Source organism: Pongo pygmaeus, chromosome 1, assembly GCF_028885625.2.
Source record: "Pongo pygmaeus isolate AG05252 chromosome 1, NHGRI_mPonPyg2-v2.0_pri, whole genome shotgun sequence".
Taxonomy (NCBI): Eukaryota; Metazoa; Chordata; class Mammalia; order Primates; family Hominidae; genus Pongo; species Pongo pygmaeus.
The window spans coordinates 52,205,707-52,228,755 of NC_072373.2; the positions used below are offsets into that span (position 1 = coordinate 52,205,707).

Genomic DNA, 23,049 nt, shown 5'->3' on the forward strand with positions numbered 1-23,049 from the left:
TGGCAATAGAAATAGTCTCCCCACGCTTTTGTGTTTTTTTTCCTTTCTATATTTTTCAAATTTTCCTTCAATGAACTTGTATTCTTTTTGTAGTAAAAACAGTTTAAACAATAACTAGAAGGCTCTTGTATTCATGTAAACAAACTTTTTAGAAAAAAATTGTTGCACCCAATAAAAAATTGTAGAACAAATGGATAAAATTAAATAAAATAATCATTCGTTTCCTTTAACTGAAGGTTCCTGGAAACATTATTAAATTATTTATAATACATCTAAGGTCAAGTCATTTTTACTATACCAGGTGCCAAAATCAAATATAGCTCCAAAAAAGATGTAGAGAGATTTAGAGAATTCTATGGAGTTGCACAGGGAACTTTCTGTTAAATTCACACTTAAAAAGATATACAAAAATCTAGAAGAAGGGGAGAATTACCAAAGACAAATGGCAGAGGAAAACATGCCTCTCTACAAACAGTGTCCAAAAGAATTAAGTTCCTGATTAGCTATATTTGCTGAATGTAGCCACATTAGCTACATTAGCTTTATTAACATAATGTAGATACATTAGCTACATTGAGCTACATTTGCCGAAATACTCCAGACTTTGTGCTTTAAAGATTATATTTCAGGAGGCTGAGGCAGGAGAATTGCTTGAACCAGGGAGGTGGAGGTTGAAGTGAGCCCAGAATACACCACTGCCCTCCAGCCTGGGCAACAGAGCGAGACTGTCTCAAAAAAAGAAAAAGATTATGTTGGGAACAAGAATGCGAACATGTTGGTTCTACTGCCAAGGACCAATGGAGTGATGTCAACCGTTGAGTGAGAGAAAGCGAGCTACTTGTGATCTAAATGTTTCTATCAGGGAAGACTGTTAACTTGGATGGAGAAAGTAAACAAATGAAGTTGTCGTAGGCAATACTCATGGCTATAGAAAAACATAGCTGTTACTATGGAATTGCTTTTTATAATAACTATAAAATTATTAACAAATGACAGTTACTAGGATAAAAGCAGGGAAAATATTCACTCTGATTTTCTTAAGGGAGCTTAATATCATATCCCTGAAGATATTTCAAAGAGAGAATTCAATAACACCCAACATAATAGAGATGACTTATTTTCCCCCATGTATATTCTCCCCTTCTTACATTGTGTAAAGAACCTCCAGAGTTAAAGAGGAGCACGTGATGGCTATATTAAGACGATATAGACTATTATTTCTTGCAATATTCAGTTTTGACCGTGTGATTAAATTCTGAGAAATAAAACATGGAAAAATGAGTTAATGCAACTTCCAGATCATGTTGTTTTTTAAATCAAAGTTCTATGACAGATATGAATTCAGGGAAGTGCTGTCTACTTTGCATGCAAAGATGCAGGGACTTTTAGCTCTGCTAAGGGAGACTCTGTCTTTGGTCTGCAATCTAAATTGGCTGAGAGATTGGTAACTGGGTCCTCACAAGTTTGAAAAATCTCAACAGTTTCTAAATCTTAAAGAGTATGAGAAGAGATACAAAGATGTGGAATAATAATAACAGATATTTGCAAAGCTCTTACTATGTGCCAGGGTGTTCTAGGAGCTGTACATTTACCATATCATTTGATCCTTTATTAATAGATCCATTATTAGCACAGAACAATTATGTAACCTGTTCTTGTACATAGCAAGAAACTGGCAAGAGCTGGTATTTGAACACTGGTGAACACAATCCAGGGGTATGTGATTCCAGGGGTAGTGTTTTACCCTGCACTACTGAGGGAATTTGTACAGGAATAAATTCTAACACTTGCATGTCGGTTTTACCCCCCAGACATGTGAATGTTAGAATTTATTCCTGTACAAATTGCTTTAGAAGCATAAAGATCAACAACTTTGCTGGGAAATGGATAGTTCCTTTTTGAGAATTTTCAAGGTAATTGAATCTAACTCAATTACAATTTCAAGTCCTTAGATTGTTTTTTAACCATTTCTGATTGTAGTTAACTTCTTTTTTTAAAGCTCTGAACTGTTCTGTATCATCTTTGGGTCATTAAAAAGAGAATCTTAAATGTTAACTATTTATTTTCATACCTAAAGTGATTATTATGAATGTCAGCTCTAGGAGCTCTTGAGGCGTTCAGTATACCTGCCAATGCCTCTGAGTAGTCTCCTCCAACTCTTGCTATTTTCTCTCTATAGTACCCTGCAATCCAGAATTAAAGGTCACCAAAAGATTGTAATAGTAATCATAATAACCCTAATAATAACAAGGATATAATAGTATCACAATAATATATATTCTAACATGTTATTATTACTTGTATATTGTACATGTATATATTACTTGTACTATTGAACTTGGCACCCTGAGGAGTCAGGAGAAGAAGTATGAGGAGAAAGAGTCTGGAGGAGGAGAAAAATCTGAAAACCTATTTCTCACTCCATGATTTAATATCCTACATATTAGACATATATTTTCCTGATAGAATATCAAAGGGAATACCAAAGAGCAGCTTCAAGAAATGCCTCATTTGTCTATTTACATTGTTCTGTTAAAGATATATTGTTTTGGAAAAGCAATTCTCAACTACTTTTTAAGAAAATACAATTTGAGAATCAGTAAGACAACTTTAAAAAATGATAATGTACAGTTGTACAACTAATTCGACTAATTAACAATAGCAGGTTTGTCTCAAGGGTTAGAAGTTGTGATATGAGCTGGGGGAGGGTAGTTTGCAGTAGCAGCATTTCACAGGAAAATTCCCTTTTTTTAGAAACAAGTTACCTGAATTAATGAGCTTAGCTGACTAGCTGACTAAATCATATCCTTTCCTCCCTGGAAACTCCTCAGATAGAAAATCCTTCAAAGGTTTCTGCTTATCCTCTGAAGTGCAGAGCAAGTCTCATTTTATTAAAAGTCTCTCCACCTTTAATGAAGGAGATTAGCTTTAGTTTTACTTTTTTCTATCCAAGAATCTTTAACAGAGAGAAAAGATAACTGACAGAGAACAGGTGGCACACAAATCTTTCTAAAGCACTGACTACGGCACACAGGGCAAATGAGCAATATAAATATGCAAATGTGGTCATTCATGTCCTTATTATCTGTAAATGCTAAACAATTAAGTGGGAAATGCTTTGGGGTGTAATTTAGGTAAAACTGCTTTTATGGGCTGTGCTACAGTGAAATGTATTTCGGTTCTCATTTGGCCATTTTATTGTCAATGTTGAGGACTTCACAGGAAGCTATAGAGACCTGTGGGACTCATCAATGTTAATTAACTTCAAGCAAAGACTAAACCTACAGGATGTCGAAAATACATTTAAGATGCAGCTCCCGTCTCAGGATAATATGCTCTCAACTTAGAATTAAGGCAAGGGTCATAAACGGAAACGCTTGCAAACACCAGGTGACTGTCGAAAGAGACGCTGTTTTCACTTCCAGCTATTGATGCCAGGTTGGAAAGTGGATCCATTGTTGTCAGGGGGAAATGTGGGTCCAGGCCTTTGGATCATTCTTTCCAGGTAATAGCACGACCACCTGGGAGTGTTTGGAGCCTGGTGGTCCAAGTTTAGTTTCCAGCTTTACCATTTGCGAGCTGTGTGAGCCTGTAAAATAAGTTATTGAACTTCTCTATGCCTTTGTTTCCTCATTTGTGAGATTTGGGATGATGAGAATGGTGATACTTTAGAGGATTTTTTTAGAAGATTCAGTATTAAAACAAGGTCTGGCACAGAGAGTAGAAAAGTGAGCAATTCAGGTTTTTATTGGAAGTTTTCTAACTTAAGGATGTTGGTAACTAATTTTTCTTTTAAAAATATTACATCTGCTGAATCAACCATATCCAAGGGCAAAATCTGGCCCAAGGCTCTCAGGTTGTAACTTCTGCATTAAACTTATTTGAGTCTATTAAAAAGCTCTTATAACCTTCCACTGGTTTTAAGGCTCAGTAGCCATTGTTCATAATTACTTATTTGCTTATATATTCTTTTTATTTGCCCAAAGGACTTGTGGTAGTTTACACTAAAAGGTATAGTTCCAATTAAACTGGTAGTTGGTAAAACAAAATAAAAATACCAGAGCAATTTAATAGAGTTGAAGATGTATAAAGAGGAGAGAAAATGTTCCCGAAAACCAAAGCTCAGGAAACACCGGCATGGAGGAGGAAAAACTAAACTCCGAGCTTCATGGTAGCCAAGACAGAAAGAGAAATATCATGAGTTTGTTTAGGTCACATTGTTCAACAGGAGGAAGCTGCACATCAGGTTGTCCAAAGACATTTCTTTCAACTTTTAACTCTGAAATCTCTAAAAAGGGTCTTTGTATAAGGGACATTTGAGAATTCAACAAAGAGTATCTTAAGTAGCAGTTCTATTGAAAAAGTAGAGAAATCTTGTATGTAGCAGCTCCTTAATTCTTGCTTCAGGACCAACTCCAGGCACACTTAATTCATAGTCGTGTAAAGGCATTTGCAAGAGGCAGAGAATGGAGAGGGTAGCGGGTCCAGTTGCATCCTGCTTGAGGTTATCTGATGATTCAGAGATGAAGCTTAGAAAATCTCGAGTAAAGAACTGTTAGTATGATCCCTATTTTAGCTTTCCCCGATATCAACAATTTTAGTTTGAGTTCCTATGGAAACTCTATTATAGACATCTTGTGTTTTGACTAAAAGATCCCACAAGCCAGGGATATGTGTGGGATGAAGGGTGAACTGGTGAAAGAAAATAGCACAGGAGGGCCAAGAATTCTCAAAATGTAACTTTGGGCCCATTCAAGCCTTTGAGTGATTCTGGAACAGAAGTCCAGAATTCTGCACCAAAAGTAGAGGACAAATAATTTTAACCTATGATTTTTGAGGGTAGTTACCAATTTTGTACTTCTGTTTTAGAAGAACCTTAATCTAATTCCTGCAGAATGGTTGATTTGGAGCAGGTCTGCATCCTGACAGGTCAGTGAGGTTAGGAGAGCTGCAAAATGTGCCCTGAAAGTGAGTTTTTATGTGTGTACCTTTCTTGTCTCTCTCCTTCCCAAGACTGTAAATTGCGCAAAGGCAGGGATTATTGTCTGCTTATTATTTTCAGGGCATGCAACAGTGCCTGGCACAGAGTCTGTTCCTAATAAATCTTTGCCGAATATGTGACCTGAATGTTTTGTTATTGGACATCTGGATACATATATGTGTCTGATTTTTTTTCAATGACAATTTTACTTTGGGCATATTTTCTATTTTGCAGCTTCTGGTGGATGTAATGAATAAACACATTCATTTGATACTTAAAGCACACTGATTTAAACCCAGATGTTTCCTTGGAAAACATCTTGCTATCTTTGAATAATTATTATAGTATATTTTCTGAGATTTCCTTTCTTATCAGTAAATAAATAAATTACTGGATGAATTATCAAATTAAAATAGCTGTATATTATTCAAAAGAAGAGTTTTTCACTGAATTCATTTATCTATTCCTTCATCACTAGTTTATCACATTGTATTGGTTATCAAGTCTATTCCAGGAGTAGTGTATGGTATTGGAAATACAGTCATGAGCCCTAAGTACCTGCCCTCTAAGGGGGTATTTAATGATGGCAAATACTTACACTGAGCTTTCTTTGCACCAGGTGCTGTTCTAGGCATTTTGAATATATTAACTCATTTATCCCATTACCAACCACCCTGTAAGTTAGGTTGCTGTTATTGTCTATATTTTGTAGATGAAGAAATATAGGGACACAGATAATATTAATAATTGGCTGTTACACTAAGAATTCTGAATCCACAGTCCCTACTCCCCATCACCATCACAGTTTCTCCTCACTTTGCTTCCTAAGGGACTGCCCAGCTCAGTGCTAGGCACACCTTATGTGTTTGAAAATTACATCCCGAGCCAAACCTCTTCCAGTCTAAAGGAGGAGAGACCCTTTGGAAAGCATCAAACACATCTGCAAGGGAAGAATTTACTCCTTAAAGCCCATAAATTATTTGGCTCCCTCACAATAAGGAGTGCAGAACTTACATTTTTAAGGAAGTCAGTTATCTTAATGGTTGGTATGTAGTTGACTTTGCCAATCAGTGTGTAAATTTCTAAAATTTTTCATGTTAGTTAAGTGGATGTGGAAAGTTTTCATATTAAATTAAGATAGAAACAATCCTCATTATTACTATTGCAATGAGTTATGCTGTCATCCCTCAAATTGAAGGCTGCATGTGTAACCTCTTGTGTCTTTAATCATTTTCTATAGGTTCTTAATTTGACCAAACTATGTGTATTATAGTGAGAGAATTTACTACAAAGAACAAAAGTAATTGTGTTCATTGAGGAAACACGTTTAGTTACACATATGCAGATTAAATTGATGCCCGAATGCTTCACGGAGGAAATCTCTGTAAGATATCACTGTAAGGACTTACAGAAAATAATTACCCATTCTGTGCCACTGAAAGGAGAATTCTATGTTTGACGATTATGTCAGCATGTTTATTATAATTTGAATTTACCTATGAGATACGAAGTAAGTGAGGATTATGCAGACAATTTGAATGATTCAAGTATAGTAATAATTTAGTCTCCTTTTATTTTTCTACTATATATATTCCTTTAAATCACTGAAAAATTCTCTTATTTTCCCAATGCATAATGCCTGAACAGGCTAAAATATTAAAAGGAGGAGAATGAGAGTAAACCAGAATGAGGGACCCATTTAATAGAAGCTGGCTGAAGGCCCTAGAGTGGTATTGCTTAAATGAACGCTCACAAAGATGGTATTAATTAATGATTTTTCAGGATCTAAGAGTAATAATTCAAATGGGAATGGCTGTCAGATAAGATATTGGGGTCACGAAAGAAAACATATGAAGAGCTGAGGAATCTCTTCCCTTTTCCTACTGCTTTTAAGGACACACTTTGCGTGCTAAAAAATCCTCACCAACAAGGACAGTTCAACCAAGAGAGATGCGCCAGACACACTTGCGCTGGCTCCTGGGCCTCGTCAGTCCTGCTGGGCTGCTTTGTGTAATTTGGCATGGAGATGCGCTCAGACAGGATAGATCAAAGTACACAAAAGCCAACTATGAGAATTCCTAGGCAAAAAAGGCTTCAGATGATCAGGAAAGCATCTTGGTGTAGAGCTTCCTGGTGTTTTAATTTCTTGTAGCATTTTACCTTTTGAGGGCTTTACAAAATTTAACTATGATTGAAGTTAAGTGCCCAACTTGGTGCTTGTGTCTCTCATTTTTCCTACTAAGAGCACTATGAGAAATGCTTGATAAACTGGATTATCTTATTTGGATTTTCTTACCTATTTGTGTAAGCTGTTCAAATCTTTTCACTGGAACGAATTCACTGACCTTCCTGCTTCTGTGGGGAAATCAGAGATACTGGATACCCTTAGCTGCTAGATAAATCTAGATTCTTCTTAAGTGAATGACCACAGCTGGATGGCTGCTTCAAGCAATATTACGAAAGTAGGTTAAGACAGAAATATAGGGCCTCATTAGAATTTCAAGGGCATTTGAGACAGGCAAAATATAATGAATTGTGTTGGAGTTTGGCCAGGTCAATGGTGCTAAAACTCACTGAAATAAATAGATAAATTTTGAAGCCCTAGCCTCTGTTTAACCTCCCACCCCGAAAATGATTTTCTTTGCCAAAACTTTTGATAATATTCCAGACTATTCTCTCATAGGTGACTCTAAAGGAATGCTGCCTTCAATTTAATCACCTTGGGCTCTGCAGAACCGAGGTGTTAAGTAGAAAATTTAGACCATTTTTTTCATCTGCCTCTTTTTTCGACATATTAAATCACTGCAGTAATTAAAACATTTAAATCACAAAGTGAGATGGTCACGTATTGAAGAATATGAAAGAAACAAACTTTCTCATGAAAAAGTGCACAAAGATGAAACCTTAATTCAGTTGTTGCATTTGGGGGCAACAGTTATAAACATTTTGTTATACTAATTATCTAGGTAACTCCTTTATGCTAAAATAAAATTATGTTATCAGTGGCAGGAAGAGATGTAACAATTTCACTGTTTGCCAAAGCTTACCCAGTGCAAGGAACAAGCTTAGATATAAATCTTCTGTCTTATGAAACTTATTATATCCTTTCATCCAGACTTCACTGATAGTATCCTTAACTTAAAATAGTCTATGATATGGAAAGCAAAAAGCCCATTCCACCATTCTTTTAATTTACTTACTGAATGAACTAGAAAAATGATTTTTTTTTTTTGGCGGGGGCTGGGCTTGGTGGCTCACGCCTGTAATCGCAGCACTTTGGGAGGCCGAGGCGGGCAGATCACGAGGTCAGGAGATTGAGACCATCTGGGCTAACACGGTGAAACCCTGTCTCTACTAAAAATACAAAAAAATTAGCCGGGCGTGGTGGCAGGAGCCTGTAGTCCCAGCTACTCGGGAGGCTGAGGCAGGAGAATGGCATGAACCCAGGAGGCAAAGCTTGCAGTGAGCTGAGATCGTTGCACTATATTCCAGCCTGGGCGACAAAGCGAGACTCCATCTCAAAAAAAAAAAAAAAAGGAAAGAAAAGAAAAGAAAAATGGTTTTTAAATATCTCCTAAGTATCGTGTTCACTGATCTTTAGAAAACACTATTTTATTATGTACATTTGTAATTGCCTTGATGTTACCATTAGAACATTGATCTTCAGAGTTTGATTTTACATACATCTTTGGTTGGAAAAACCCAAGGAAGTCATCCAGTCCAACCAACCACTCAAGAATTCCATCTTTCCTATCCGCAAACAATTCTAATCACATAGAATCTTTTTTCTTTGCAAGGATGCCTGTCTCATTTGTAGACAGTTTTAATTATCTGAAAATGTTTTGACGATTGAACTGAATTTTGCCTCTGTCACTACCTACACTGGCACTAGTTATCTCCTTCAAAAGAAAGTAGCATCCATTTAACCATGCTCTTGCTCTGGGTACTAGATACATGAGCATGTTCTCTTTATAACACATGTATTGAGCTATAAATATATTATGTGTACACTTTTCTCTGTGTGTGATACTTCAATAAAATGTTAACAAAAAATAATAACCAGATCTTGATTACAGTTTTATCAGTAGAGAGTAAACTGTTATTTTGAAAGGGATAATTTTGAAGAAAACTCTTTGAAAAAAGCAATAAACATATACAGCTTCAGCAGTAGATTATCTGTGACACTTATGAAATGTTTCATTCAGACCCTCTTCCTTATTGGGGTCAGACCTACCATGAGAGGAGTGAAAAACAAGTCTGAAATTTATATAGCTGCATCTTAGAGGCATCAAAAGTAGGTCTAGTTCCCTTTTGTTGGAAAGGGTTCATAGAGTTTTGGATATGAGAATCGTTTACATAATGAATTCATTAAGAACCACTATAATTGAGAGAAAGCGCAGGTAAGAGCAAACAAGGAAGAGAAAAGAGAGGAAAAAACGGAGAAAGATTAATCTGTAGCTGTAAGATATCAATATAGCCACCTGGGAAAATGTAATAGTAAACCCGTCTTGATCTAAACTCTAAATTCAATCTGAAGAAATATTAGATTGTGGAGAGCAGGACATTTTGTTTGACTGAATTTGAAAAATCTTATGCAATTGGCTGACATCTATATCATTGTTTGATACTTGAAGAATTGATGGTTTCACATGTGCCAAAAAGGGCTTGCCCATACATAACTTTATTCTATCCACCATTCCTCTTTTTTAAAACACTAGGGAGATGTCAGGAAGTAAAAATGGAAAAAACAACCAGAAAATTTACATGTCAACAAAACCTTGTGGCTCTGTCTTAAGACACTAACTCAGCAAGGGCAGCTCTACAGAAACATCTAACTGACAAAATTACTTTTGTCGTAAGCCAATTAACTAAGAACATACGCTTGACTCAAAGATAGTGCCAGGAGGATATAGCAGGCTAGAGCTAGGCCAAATTTGCCTTAAGCTAGGAAGTGCTTCATTGCACAAATGATTCTAATCACATTTCCAATAATAACTCCTATAGGTTTGTCATGATCCATTAAAAAAAGAGTTCATAAAAAACGGTTTCATTTTTAACAAAAGCCTTTCTCATAAAAATGTAAGCTCATAAAATATCTTTGAATTTTTGGAAAAATAAATCTTTAGATTCTTGATAAGAAGAAAATGGAACTGAGAAACTTAAAGATAAGGTGTTAGATGCTCTTGAAAATGGAAGATCAATCTGAAATAAGGAGAACACATTTTTCAAATCATGATATGTCAAGTGGCATGGAAAACTTAATTTATCAAAATGTGGCATACACTATAATTAGAGCAAGAATTCTGAGGCTCATCTAGTTACATCCGGATTAGGAGAATGAAAGAATCTTCGTAAGGCTTATTAAAGTTTTTAGCTGCTAAGGACAAAACTTTACCTGACATGTGGATTGATGATCAATGCTTACAACTGAGAGTCCTGAGATTTCTCTCAAGCTTCAATTGATTGATTTCAGCATTTTGATATTCATGAAATATTGGTTGGGCCTCCTGTTATGGGCTAGGCACTGTGCTAGGTCCTGGAGCTACAGTAGTCAAGATGTTCAAAGTCTATTTCATGGTGGACAATTCTAGTAAGGACTGAGAGAGGGGAGATTAAAAATTAATGGAAGTGTGTGTGTCTGTGTGTGTGCATAAGATCACACAGTGATAAATAATATGAAGAAATTAATAAGGGTAAGGAAATAGAACATGTGTTTGTATGTGTTGGGGTGCAGAGAGAGGTGGCATTTTTGTGGGAGGTTTAGATAGACCTCTCTTGAAAAGTGATCTTTGAATAAAGATTTAAAAGAGGGAATCACCATGCAAAAATCTGTAGTCTTTTAGGTAAAGGGAAAAATAAATGTAAAACCCCCAAGGCAGAAATGAGTTTGGCCTGACCAAGTAACTTTAAGACCCCCAGCCTAGCTACAGTGAAGAGAGTGAGGACTCAGGAGGTGATTTTGGAGAGGATAACCAAGGACATATCATACAAGGTCTTCCAAGAATATGTTAAGGAGTACAAGTTTTATTGAGAACATGTGAGCCACTGGACTGTTTGAATGGAAGACTCACATGATCTGATGCATATTATGTTACTACCAAAGCTGTGTGGAGAACTGATTGAGAAAGTCAAGAATGGAAGCACACCAAACATTAGGCTATTGCAGTAGTTGAGGTGAGACATGACAGTGGCTTGGTCTAGAGTAGAAATGGTAGAGGTGGGAAGTATGATTGTGCTTGAAACACAGCTTAAAGGAGAAGCCAACAAAATGTGTGGAGGAATCAGATGTGGGATATTAAAGAAAGAGAGAAATCAAATACGGCTTTGAATTTATGACCTGACCAACTGGGTGAATATGCTGTTACCACTTACTGAGATGGGGAAGAAGTGTTTTTGTCGTTTTGTGAATTTTTGTTTTGTTTTGTGATTATTTTGTTTGTTTGCTTTAGCTTAATTTTTTTGTTTTGTATTTCATGAAGATAAAAAAATAAAAAGTTTTGCCTGGGGTATGTTATGTTTGAAAATCATTTTAGCTATCTAAATACAAAAGTTAAGGGAAGTTCAAGAGAGGGGCTAGGGCTGGAGACAAAAATTTAGATGTTGTAAACATCTATCTAAAATTTAAAGTCAAGAGATTACATGAGATTTCCCAAGGGGTGAAAAAATATGTTTAAGGACTGAATCCTAGGGGACTCCAGCATTTAGAGTCTAGAAAATAGAGGACATGCTAGCAATAGAATGACAGTGAACAAGAAGAAAAAGGGGCAGATGTTAAATAAAGAAATTATATCCAGCAGGTCAGAGAGAACAACTGTAAATTAGAGGCCAGTTAAGATAAAGACTTAAAATTAAGCTTTAGATTAGCAAATGGAAATTGTTGACAGGGAAGTTTTCACTGAAGTAGCAAAAACTGCCTTATTGGGGAGGTTACTGGGAAGTGAAGAAGTGGAGAGTAAGTATAGACATCTCTTTAGAGGAGGGTGGAAAACAGAAGAGGATATCTGATGAGGTGTATGCATTCTAAGGAGCATTCTTTTTTCAGATGGTAGATAGGCAAGCCAATTAGAATGATTTAGAATAGAGTGGAAAATCAATGATGCAAGATTTATAAAGAATAATTGCTAAAGATCCTGAATCATAGAGGATGAACAGGGTGCCATGCCTAAGTAAACTTTGGGTGAGAATGTTGTAATGGGAAAGTAGTCCAAACATAGGCAGGAATTGGGAGGCGACAAGTAAAAGAGTGACAGATAGATAGGTAGGTGTTGGGAGAGTCAATATACCATGGGCACTGAGGATCACTGCAATTCTTGTTGGTTGTACCAAGAATGCAAGTTCCTTACCATTCTACCCAGGCCATCTCTCAGGGTTGGTTTTTGCAGCAAGCAACTTTGAAACATGAGGTTCAAAGTTGGGACAAAAAGCTGATTGGCTTACTGCCTGCTATGAAAACAGATAATTTATCAAGCTATTGTTCCTCATCTGTGATGCGAATGCACTGCAGGTACACCATCCATCTAGCAAATCACCCCTGTAAGACTTGAATGCAAAAGAAACCTACATAAACATGATGCTCATGCAGTCTGCTGTGCTATGAGTAATATAGTCCTTTGTCTCTGACCCAAGAGTTTTGTGTCTTTTGCCAGCATCCATGAAACAGTAACAGGCTAACTCATTCCTTTATAAATAGGGTAACATTAAATCTCAGACCCAACAGTTATGGCAACAAAGATGAGATCCTGAAAGAGACATGTTGTTCTGGAAGAAAAATGTTAAGAGCCTTTGGGATGGGTTCAGATGTAGGAGATGAGTTCCCTGGACTCCCACAGAAATGTTAGGTGAAAGAGGGAAGCAAGAGACCCCCAAGGTCCTGCCCATCAATCAGATTGGGATTAAAACAGGCAGCCTTATATGGTGCCTTGGTTGTTTCTAACTCTCCTCTAGGTGGGAGGAGGAAAAAACATTATTATGACAATAGGGCAGCAAGCCCTTTGGCTCCAGCCAGAAGGCAACATGTCTGTGACTGCTGAGTCAAGGAGTATTGAAAGATGAAATAAATGGAGTCAACAATGACATCATTTCTATTCAATATAGAACTTTAGTTAGAACAAAAACATGATGATTTTATTTGATGATGATGAGTTTATTTGATTGAGCCACAAGGAAGAGAAATTGAATTGAAATTGAAATTGAATGTAAAACCTTGTTTACTGGTATAGAGCTGCTCTCTCCCTCTATGACCCATGATTCCTCCCTCTCCCTGTTCCACAACATCAACTTCTTTAAGGAGAAATAGCATTGTTATATGAGATCTCAAGTTACTAGCTTACTAGGTGTGGCACTGTTCTTGCTTGGTGACTACCCTTTGACAGGGCAGAGCACAGTGGCATGCAGGCGGGGAAGAAAAAAGGGGTCCTCTGGGCCCTGACACTCATCAGATATCAGGATATACATGGATAGGAAGCAGCTCTGGCACTTGGACACCAGCCCCTGAGGAAGGACCAGGCCTTTTCCCATGTCCACTCCCATAGGCTAATCTCCCCATCATCCTGCATTCCTTGCACTCCCAACTGGGGGATAGTATGGTTTTCTGGTGGCTGTTGCTATAACCACTAATGAGAACAACTAGAATCAAATGGATTACCCAGCATCTACCTAGATGGCTTCCATCAATATCTGGATCCATCCTCTTACCAGAAAACATATCCACTACCATGAACTACAGCAAAGGACTATATGCTTCTAATCTAGAAACTGCATACCAGAGGAGACTCCTGCCAAAAATTGGCCTGATTGTTTTGCAGTAAAGGAGGCCACATTATAAGGAGCATCTTCCCTGCTCACTTCTAGAAAATTGACTGTGTCAGATCTCTGACCCTCTCTTGGGACTATCACTGGTGCCTTGCTAATATTCACACATTTTTAGATTATTTTGCTACTATTTCAGTTTGATAATCTGATTCTTATTTTCAGCTTTCAAGACCATCTACAATCTGACAATGGTGTGTTTTTGTCATAAAGGCCACCTAGCAAAATAGTAAAAATATTCAATGGACATTCCACACTCATCATTCTCTGATAAGGCTGCTGGCATCATTGAGATATGGAATAGACTTTTTGAAAATCAATCCTGAAGATTTCTGACTCTCCCTCCTTTCTGTATCTACCTTCTTTGCCTCTTTCTGGCCCACAGATTTTATTAAAACAGTTTATTAAGGCTGTTTGAGCATTAAATATGTCCATGGGCAGGAAAGGTTTGTCTCCTATTGGCCAACTCCTGGGTAATGATCAAGATGGATGGGTAGAAAAATTATATAAACTTATTTTGAAAATTCATGATTATGCCTTGACCATTTATGAACCTGAAGTGTATTTTCTTCCCCTAGTGACAACCTCATGCCAGCCTGATTTGTACACACTTTGAAGGGCAGCCACATCTAAAGGGGAGACTAAGAGATTCAAACTTAACTTGATGCAGCTACCTGGATTCTTTTATTGAATTAACATGGTCTTAGATCATAAAGACAATGACCACTGGTTGAATATACTACTCACCAACTAGTATATTTACTTATAGTGACCTAACTGGACTAAGTGGGAAATATAATGAATCTCAGTAAATATTTTTTAAAGTGACCTATTCCTATTCATGTCTGACCTCTCTGGTCAAAACGTATTAGTATGAGCAGATGATTGGAGAAGAGGTAAAGTTATAGCTACTGGGTTGGGACACCCTAGTTTCATGGCCATGGAGGGAGAATAACAATTCCAGCCCCCGAGCACAGATCACTTTAAACCCCAGGCAGTTCAGGGGAGAGAGACACTTATGCTTCTTATTCCTTAGATTCAGCACTGCAGGCTGGCAAAACAATTGTATGGTCTAGCTGAATCTAGGAGCAGCTGCAGTTGACAATTTAAACTCACTACAGGATTTGTCATCCTTGTCCAGGTGTTATAAAAACACCAAAATTCTTGTAGACTTGGCTGGTCCTAAACTACTTCACCATAGCTGACACCACTAATGGAAGCTCCTGAACTGCCTCCTCCTCAGCCTTGTATGCGTACAAACAGATAGGCCCCACAACTTTGTTTCAGTTTTTTTGTTTATTTGTTTGTTTGTTTGTTTTTTTAAAGAGACGGGGTCTCACTATATTGCCTAGCCTGGTCTCAAACCTCCTGCCTTGGCCTCCCAAAGCACTGAGATTTCAGGTGTGAACCACTGTGCCCAATCTCAGTCTTAACAACATATATTCATACGCTTTTCCTAATACTCAGGCAGCTTAAGTGTTGCCATAAATGGCAATGGGAGCTGCAACCGATGCTTCTGTTGTACTGAATTAACCAAACCAATGTAACAAAGGTATAAATCAATTTTTACCAGAAATTCTGAACTAGAGTCTGTCCCTTTGTGTTATATGTTTGTATGTGGGGGAATGTCTGTCCTTTGGGGGTTAGGGTTGCTCGTTTATTGCCCTTGTCATTACTGGTAATGACATCAAAGATCAGTATGTCAATCTAAGCTCCCTTACGTGGGTCACAATGGATAACTGACTGGCTTTAGACTATTTTCTGGCTATCTAAAGTTAAGATGATGACTGGTGCCCCTGGGACTTGTGTACAATTAGCTGAGTCCAGGGCCCTGGGGAGTAGAGTTGAAATGTATACTACAGGTTGACTTCATCTTATTGCTTAGAGTCCTCTTGATAGTCTCCTTAATTAAATGCTGCATGAGGCAAATTGAACAGGTTTAATCCCAGTCTCTGTCAGTCACATTAAGCAGGGTGGCTCATGGAGTGGCATATTCATATGAAAATTCGAGTTCAGCCAAGAACATATGGGGTCATGGGATGGATTGCTGGAAGAAGCAACTCATCGTGGGCCTTGTGTGTCCTGGCAGTTTCTTACTGGGAATCTTAAGAATGCAAGGCCCTGACTGATCTTTACCTGCCCATTTCTTGGGGTTGGTTTTGCAGCAAGCATCTCTGAGGAATGAAGTAATGTCTCCCTCTGGGACAAGAAGCAGGCTTCTTACTGTTTACTGTAAAAGCGATGAATTCCCCAACTTGATGTTCATCAGTTGTGACAAAAATCTGCCTGTGCAGTACTCATCTGGGCCCATGTAGTACCAACCCTATGGGAGTTGGGTGCAAGAGTAATTCATGTAAACCTGAGGCTCATGCTGCTGGTTGTGCATTTTTTCCTGACACAAAGTTTTATGTCTTTTGCCAGCATTCACAAAACAGGAACAGGATAATGTATGAGCTTGTAAAAAAGGATAAAAATCAAACCTCAGAACTGGCAATACTTTTGGTGGAGGGAAGATACTATTTTCCTGATGAAATTAGACTTGATGATCAACTTAAGGTAACAATGAGGGAGGAGGTATTGGAAGTTTGAAGAAATAGAAGATATAAAAGGCTCATCTTGGGAAGTAGAGCTCTAGAAGGATTGTTTTCTAGAGCTTAAGGCCCCATGAGATTTGGCGCCATAAATTTAAAGTGACACTCATCAGTTCAGTGTGTGGCTTGTGAGTTTTTCTCCAACCACATTCAAATTGGTTGTAGGTGTGGAGAAGGTGGAGGTTGTAGGTGTGGAGAAGGTGGAGGATTGATTTAACCATAATTGTACCTTTGTCAGGCAAGTACAATGAAGACAGAAAGAATCAGATGAGCTGAAGGTATATGCAAGGGAATAATTATAGTGCTGGACCTTGGAACCTTAGCTGAGACAGAAGATAAGTGAGGCAATGACTGGAAAAAAAGTGGTTAAGACAACAGACTAGGCTCAATGGAAAAAGTTCTAAAGTATATGAACCGGAATAATTGGAGGTTCTGGTCATAAAATAGAATGATTTAAAGTGATGTTTTTAGGAAGGTTATCGGCGATAATAAGGCCTAAGTTATGACCAAAGAAGTGGGCAGAAGTGTGTGCGGCGTAGCAGTCACAGTCATTGGAAATAAGGATTTCAAATAACAGAGATAATGGTTTATATCAGTTGTCTATACGGATGCTGAAATCCTCCAAATGATGACAGGAGTAAGATATTAAGGTAATCAGTGACTGAGGAGAAGGTACCATGAGGTAGGAAGAATGTTGCAACCAAAAGAGGTAGTGAGCAGTGCAGTTCAAAGACATGTACTTCAGCATGAGGTGGGTTTTTGATGTAGGCATTTAATGCTATAAACTTTCCTCTTAGCATTGTTTTTGCTGTATCCCAGAGGTTTTGATAGGTTATGTCACCATTATTGTTCAGTTCAAGGAACTTTTTAATTTCCTTCTTGATTTCATTGTTGATCCAATGATCATTCAGGAGCAGGTTATTTAATTTCCATGGTTTTGAGAGTTCCTTTTGGAGTTGATTTTGTTTTATTCCACTGTGGTCTAAGAGTGTACTTGATACAATTTCTACTTTTTAAAATTTCTCGAGACTTGTTTTGTGGCCTATCATATGGTCTATCTTGGAGAATGTTCCATGTGCTGATGGATAGAATGTATATTCTGCAGTTGTTGGATGAAATGTTCTGTAAATATCTGCTAAGTCCATTTATTTTAGGGTATAGTTTAAGTCCATTGTTTCTTTGATGATTTTCTGTCAACAAAAGTATAAATACCTTGTGTTTTTTTTCATTGTGTTATTGTTTTATGGGTCCTGTGAGATTTATGCTTTAACAATGCTCTATTTTGGTGTATTTTGAAGTTCTGTTTCAAGATTTAGAGCTGCCTTTTAGCAGTTCTTGTAGTCCTGGCTTGGAAGTGGAGAAATCTCTCAGCATTTGTTTGTCTGAAAAGGACTGTCTTTCTCTCATTAATGAGGCTGTTTCGCTGGATACAAAATTCTGAATGAGGAAGGAAGACTAATTTCCTAGATGAAGCAATGACATGAGGACATTTAGCTTACCTTTGGGACTAGTCAAACATGAGATTTGGAAGAAGAATAAAAGACAATCACCATTCAAGAAGATTGCAGAAGAAATGGTACCCTGAGAATATAGCATGGTTTGAGCTTAAGCAAGCTGGTGAAGGAAACATTTAGAAAAAAAGTTAAGGATATTGGTAATTGGGCTTATTAAATCTTCAGCATACAGAGAGAAGTTCAGAATGGGGTGGAAAATTGCATGAAATTAGGATATGTAGAGAGAATTCTGGGATAAAGACCAGAAATGATGAACTGGGATGCTGGGACTTCAGTGGGTGACTGAGGTAAGCAGACTTATAAGTCATAGTGGTATTGTTCCTGATGTACTTTAGGGAAAGTTATAATCAATGCTGATTATAGCTTCTTTGGAAATTAATTGTTTCTTAAGTAATGACTAAGGGGGTAGTTTTTTTGCCAACGACAGGTATAATAAAACCTCTTTTGAGAAAGGGATATGTAATTCTTCAGGAAGAGGATTGGTTGGTCTCAGGAAGAGGTTTTGGATACTTTTTCTTGCCCTCGCAACTGGTTTGCTCGGGACTGAAGTGAAGCTCTAGGTGAATGTGCATGTCATGATGGTTGGGGAGGGGATGCAGGAGGAGAAGGGTGTTTCCGAGGGTCTTCTGTGTTAATATCAGAAGACAGACTCTCTCAACAAACTAAGCAGTAGACATTGGGAAAAGAGCTATAATTAATCATTTATTAGGTCAGGTGTAGGTCAATAATATTGTTCTTAATGATTATCATCCTTAATAACATTTTGGGATCTTGGGTAGTTAGAAAAAAGGCATGGGATGTCAAGATGGGCATCCTCATGAGTAGTAAACACACACTTGACCATGTCATATGAGAGCTCGCAGGATGGTCTACTGTAAGGACAACTCCCAATATCCTCAACCTCCCCAATGAACATTTTCATCAGCTTCTTACTCTGACAAACGCTTGGCTATTCTCAGGAAACATTACTCTCCTGAAAGCTCTTTTAAATGGGTGAGGCCCACATCTCTCTCACCAAAATAGAACCCTGGTATGAAAATCTACCTTTCAGGTCTTCTAAGTTGCCAGGACAGCACCTCAAGACTTTAATGATGGATTTCCTGGCTTTGTTCTTTAGTTTCAAAAATTTTTTCTAATACGTACGGCCAGCATACTTAAGTTGAAGAGTTGGCACCTGTCTGCTGATTATTCATTTGAGAGCTTTTCCCTTACTTGTGTGATTACAAGTCAACAGAGGAATGCTAACCTGAGACAGCAGCCAAGGCCCTTGATGCCATAGTTATCTATCTCTGTCATAGGGTCTACAAACATATCTGCCTCTGTTTTGGTCTGTATGTGATCTTCCAAATATCAGCCTTTAAATTTTCCTCCTAACTATAATATCTTTGTAAATAATAGGCAGTAAGCAATCAACAAAAATCATTTTTTAAATTAATGTATGCATAATGTGGTATACCTGTCCTAGTTATTGCAGCTAACATAGTAAAATCAAAAAGAGTACAAGCATAAATAGTTATACACACTACGAATAGTTTTGTTTATAGAAATTAACATGCATGGTAAAGGCAAAGGTAAATGAATCAGATGAATCTGTTGAAAAGATGTTTTATAAAGTAAACGAGGATAGGAGCGAAGTTTCGTCTTTTAGAGTTACAGTTTTATATGCATATCAAATATCTGTTTGAGAGTGCTAGGATTTATATTCTCAAACTTGAAATTGTAAGTAGGGGAAAAAAAAAGTGCATCTCTAGGAACAATGCTCCTGAAATGTGAAGTCAGCAAATGAAAAAATTCTATTGAAAATTTCTCTTCCAGCAGGAGATATTGACTGTCCCATTGCCTAATTCCTTCATGACTATATGAAGCTTTGAATGATATATGCTTGGCCCTCTATGGCTATTTTAGTTGGATTTAGGTAAAGTGACAGGATTTGATTTTTAAGGAAAAGTGAACGCTTCATTTTTAGCAACATTGTGCTCGAAGCGGATGAACTTGAGAACGAAAGCCCTGTGTGCAGTCACTTTGCCAGGTGGCTCTCATCGGGGTGTTTATTGTTAAGAAACCCGCTATTTTTGCCCAAGGTTTGAAGCCAGGACTTCATAGGATCCCCTGCTGCACTCAGTTCTTTCCATACAGAGAGCAGATGGGTGAAGTAGAATAAAATCCCAGCCTCAGAGGCAACAATGTAGCGTTCCAGAGACCAGGGAGGGTGTTCCTCTGAGTTGGAGTACATGCTAATTGGAGTTGGTGAGGGAAAGTTAGAAATGAAAATTGGACTTGGATGAGATGGTTTGGAAACTTGTTAAGGGTATTATCATGAGTATAGTTTGATAAATAGAAATGAAATGTTCACATGAAAGACATATCAATTGTTTCCAATTTCACTTGGCTGGTTAGAACAGGATGGTTCAAGGGTAAGCACACAGGTCATGAGATCCTTGTAAAAGTTTCAGTAGTAATGTTGATTTGTATTTCAAAACGTGAATTTATCAAGCTGTTTGGGTTCTTATAATTTCCGCTAACTTCTATCTGGCATAAACAGCATAAAAGTTCCTCTTTATTGATTTATCTGATGGTGCCTTTTTATGGCTCCACTGTGCCAGTTATCATATTGTCTTATACTTTGTGCATCATTTTCCTCCTGTTCTTTCATTTTCCCTTGGAAAGAGACCATGTACTCTCATCATTTTATCCCCAGAACTGAGCCCAGTGCCCCGGACTGGAAAGCTGAAACAGAATGCAAAGAAGCAGCCAACATTCCTTCTAGTAGTGGTCAAGGGTGGTCATACAAAATAAAGATAATTTACTGACTTTGGAATGGACTGAATAGTGTTATTCAACTACAGGCCTTCTCCAATTATAAATTTATTTTGCTTACCATTAAAATTATGTGGATGTGCAGGTTTAAGTAAATGCACAGACATTTAAATCAAGTGGCAATGTTCCATTCTCATTTTAATTTGAGTGTTGCAACTATGGTCACAAATAGTTATGACAAGATATGAGCATATTTTGCCAATTTTTTTAAATGATTTTGGAGAATTAGAGAATAGTAACCACTATTGCCTCTAGAGGCATGGTTCAATTCTAGTCATTAAAATATCTAAATGGATCTTTAGATTTTTCTCAATTATCTTACCAAATGAGACTTTTGGTTTCTCTGGGCCATGGTAACTTGCTTTACTTGCTGGAAATTCTAGAAGAAACCTTGAATAAAAGTTAATCCTCCTTCAGGGGGTCTTGATTCCTCTCACTAGGATTCTCTGCCTCCTTGAGTTCCTGTTTTCATTTCTCATCTTCCATGGTCTCAAGCTCTCTCTATTTCTATCTCCCTGAGTATAATTCTGAGACTGTCAGTTAATTTTCTACTCTGGTATATATCATTTTTACATTATAAAAAGTTAGAAAAATTACGTTACATATGCAAATATTTTCAATATAGAAGGTAATTACACAAGTAGTGAAGAGTAATAAATACATTCTTAATTATAATACAAAAAGAGAATAGTTTATACCTGTATTTAACACTTGGAATGGTTCTTTTGAATGGAGCTGTCAGTAAATGTACTGTGCACAAATACATTTTTCATCATAATTGAAATTTTATTTTAATCTAACAACCAATAGAGCTATAAATACATATAGCATGTAAAAAAGTAAACTGTATGTTTTCAATCTGCAAAATATAAAATGGACGTATAACAAATAAAAATAAAATAAAGTTGAATATCCAACTATTCGGGATGAAAGAAAGGCAAGGGAAATAGTAAGTTATTTATTAATGATTAATTATAAGTATAGTCATCTCATTGATAAAAATAAATGATATTTTGAACTTCTTGGTACTATCAGGAAGATAAGGAGAAAGTTAACACTTGCTTTTCTACCTGAAGCCATTAAAAAAAAAACAATTTTCTTTATACTACTATAACACAAGTGTTTTTAACAAATGTTACATAGGGACTTTTAGACTGGACAAGAGAACATAGACTTGTCTCTCCCTGTTTCTCCCCACTAAGCGTGACTAAAAACTACATGTAACAACCAAATAGAACTCTGAAAGGTGGAAGAGGAAGGTGAACTGGTTAGACGCCCCAGGACTAACAGCAAAGCATCAGCGCTTTTTATAACCTCCAGCATAACACAAGGAGGTGCCTCAGTCCTGGTGTTTGCTGATCCCCAGTAAGCAACAGAAACAAGAGTAGGTGGCCCAGGTTGGCTCTTTCTTTCCCCAGATTGAACAAGAGTCCCACCTACAACACAGGGTGAGCCTGGAAGAATGGGCAAAGAGAATTAAACAAAGCCCTACTGATAAAAAACAAGGAAGAAGAAGAAGGAGAAGGAGAAGGAGAAGAAAAGAAAAGAAAAGAAAGAAAAGAAAAGAAAAGAAAAAAGAGCAGCCAGAGAAAGAGCTCACCTCCTCTGTTGCTGAGGCTCCCCTCCTCTCTCCTCCCCAGAGGCATCATATGGCAAGGGGGCCATGGCAAAAGGAATTATGCTACCACGGTGGCCTGTTATGTGAAGTGTTTTCCTTCCTTAGCAGTTCTGAGACTCCCCACTTCCATCAAGAGATACCCTGTGGGTGGGGGATCAGTAAAGGGGATTATGCCACAACAGGTATTCAGCCTAGGAAATGCTCTCTACCCCCAGAAACAGGGAGAAGCTCACCACAACACCCACTAAAGGAGCCTCTTCATCCCCATAAATCAAAGACTCCCCTTTCTCAGAAAGACATGGAACATTCTCACCTAAGGAAACACCTTCTGACCACTCAGGGATCATCAGTAGAGATCCTGGGAGGCCCAATGGCACAAAGTAAGCCAAGAAAGTCAAAACAACACAGCAAAGAATCAGAAAATAAACTGATCATTGGACCCACAGTCCACAAAAGTAGGCCAGGACCTGTTCTTAAAACCTAAAAAGGTGATTGTCTGCTAAATTCAAAAATTCAAAGAAGACATGGAGTCTCCTAACTTAATATCTAAAATGTCCAGCATACAATTCAAAATCATGTCATCACAAGGATCAGTAAAACCATAACTTGAATGAGAAAATAAAATGAAATGATGTCAACCCAGAGATAAATCAGATATTGGAATTATCTAACAAGAATTTTAAAACAACCATCATAAAAATGATTTAAAAAGCAGTTACA

At 37.4% G+C, this 23,049-nt stretch overlaps 1 protein-coding gene across 2 annotated transcripts in view; it reads right to left on the reverse strand.

The window, feature by feature from the left end:
- The window catches only part of CRB1 (crumbs cell polarity complex component 1), a 211,720-nt gene that overhangs the window by 92,905 nt on the left and 95,766 nt on the right, over nt 1-23,049 (reverse strand). The gene's annotated exons all lie outside the window — the stretch shown is intronic.